Consider the following 2,620-nt stretch of genomic DNA (forward strand, 5'->3'; position numbering starts at 1 on the left):
GCGCATCACCCAGGGCTGACCCGGCTCAGGATTCCAGCTGATTTTCCACAGGTGGCATCACTTGCTGGTGACACGAAGCAGGCACGTTAGCCACCTCCCGAACACTGAGGCTCCTCCTGGGAGGAGCCTGCGGGCCCCCAGACCAGCCTCTGCCCCACGATGCTCCTCAGTGCCACTCCCGGTTTGCTGCCCCGGCCTCTAGCTCTGGCCACGACCTCGCTGGATTCTCGATAAATGTCACCCATGCACCATGCCTAAGCTTGGGGTCCACATGGGACCATGGCTCTTATCTTCTTCCCATCGATGGATTGTTCGGGCTTCATGTCATCGTGATGGCGGGAAGGCCAGCACCGCCCCCTTGAGGCCTCCCTGAAGACACATAGAAACATAGGACACAATGCAGCCCATCTCTTTTTGTTACAACACCTTTATTGTGGTACGATTTCTGTTCCGTAAATTAGACATATCTCACATGTAGTATTTGATGAATTTTCATAGATGTCTGCACCTAGAGAAGCATCACAACAAGCAAGATAGCTACCATTTCCATCACTCCCCAAGAGGGGCAATTTTCCAGTTCCCATATTTACCACTTCCCAGCCCCTTCGTTCCCTGCTAACCATAAGTTGGTTTCTCTATGTCTGTGGTTTTGTTCCTCTATGGTCATTGAGCTCATTTCTGCCTTTTTTTTACATTCCACATGGAAGTGGTATCATATGGCATTTTTCTCTCTTCTGGCTTACTTCACTCAGAATGACTCTCTCTGTGTCCATCTATGTTGCAACAAAAGACATCGTTTCATCTTTTTCATGGCTGAGTAGTATTCCACGGCTTCAATAGACCACTACTTCTTTATCCAGTCCCCAGTAGGTGGACTTTTGGTTTGGTTCCACGTCCTGGCTGTTATAAAGAGGGCTGCTGTGAGCACTGAGGTGAATGTGAGAGTTTGAATTAGAGTTTTCTCCTGACATATCCCCAGGCGTGGGAAGACTGGATCATAAGGTACGTCTATTTGTAGTTTTCTAAGGACCCTGCATCCTGTCTTCTCTAGTGGCAATGCAGCCCGTCTTACTGAAGCAGAGCCGTGCCCAGAATATAACGGGTATTTCTAGAGGTCAGACATGAAGTGCAGTGAGCTTGGCCTGTTCCAGAAGAAGAGGGCAGTCTGGGAGGGCTGGAGGAGAGTGACCAGGGGAGTGTGGTACAGGCAGGATTCAGACCACGTGGGGACATGACAGGCTGGGATAAGGAGCCTGGGCTTCCAGTCATCCCTTGGTAAGCCTGGGGCACTAGTTCCAGGACTCCCCACAGATGCCAACATCCATGGATGCTGACGCCTCTTTTATAAAATGACACAGGACTGACATGCAATTACATGGATCCTCCCGTGTACTTTATTTTTTACATACATACAAGTATTTTTTTTTTGAGTTACAGTCATTTTACAATTTTGTGTCGAATCCCATCGCAGAGCACAATGTTTCAGTTATACATGAAAATACGCATACATTCATTGTCACATACTCTTTCGCCGTGTCCTCCTGTGTACTTGAGGTCATCTCTAGAGGACGCGTGCTATGTAAGGCAACGTGAATGCTACGTAAGCAGTTGCCGGTGTGTGGCAAGTTCAAGTGTTGCTTTTTGAAACTTTCCGTTTTTTCCCGAATATTTTCAACCCACAGTTGGTTGAATCTGCTGGAGCGGGAGCCCCTAGATACGGAGAACCCTCAAGCCCTTCCCACCTCCTAAATTTCCACTGGAAGCGCTGCAGGGGACCAAAGAGAGGAGAAGAGCGCCCTCTAGCGGCTGGAAACGCTGAGGAATTCCTTCAGCGTATGCAGCGCAGGAGAGAAGGTTTCGGGCCGACTAGCGCAAATGGAGGGCCCGCCTGGACAGGAAGGGGGAAGGACGGCAGTGGAAGCCAGCTCGCACCCTTCCTGGAGCTAGCTGGTAGCAGTGAGGGACGCCGAGGGACTGGGGACACGTCGCGTGGTGGGGGGGGGCAATCCTGGCCGCCAGCTGCACGGTCCACACAGCTGGCACCCAGTTTGCATGATCAAAAGAACAAGGAGTGGGTGGATATGTGGGGAAGGGGCTGCCTCAGCACCGGGATCCTGACATGGGCCAGAGCGCCATGACCTCAGCCAATGCGGCTCCACTAGTAAGCCAGAATAAGGAAACTCTGAGGCAAGATATTACAGATTCCACCGCAGCCACACGGATAACTAGATCTCTAAGCTCACAAAATGGAACCATCGGAACCAGGCATGTTTCCTTTTCTCTTCTTTTAGACTTTGGATCAGGAAGTCACACAACTCTGACGGGAAGCATCTTTACTCCGGTCGAGAGATCACTTTTTGAGGAATAAGCATGGAGAAAAAGAGTGCGGGGATGGTTTAGGGGTTCAAAGGCGAAGCCCGTCTGAGAAACGATAAAAACATGCTTCAAATGAAGCCGACTTAAGGCAAAAAGCAGGAGGAAGTTTAAGGTATTCTTTATTCATATCAATTCAGCAGGCAAGACTACCCAGTCGTAAAAAGGCAGCACTTTAAATATAAAGTTTTATTTTATTTATTTATTTATTTATTTATTTATTTATTTATTTTGGTGATGGAAACAA

This window comes from Camelus bactrianus, chromosome 8, assembly GCF_048773025.1.
Source record: "Camelus bactrianus isolate YW-2024 breed Bactrian camel chromosome 8, ASM4877302v1, whole genome shotgun sequence".
Classification (NCBI taxonomy): Eukaryota; Metazoa; Chordata; class Mammalia; order Artiodactyla; family Camelidae; genus Camelus; species Camelus bactrianus.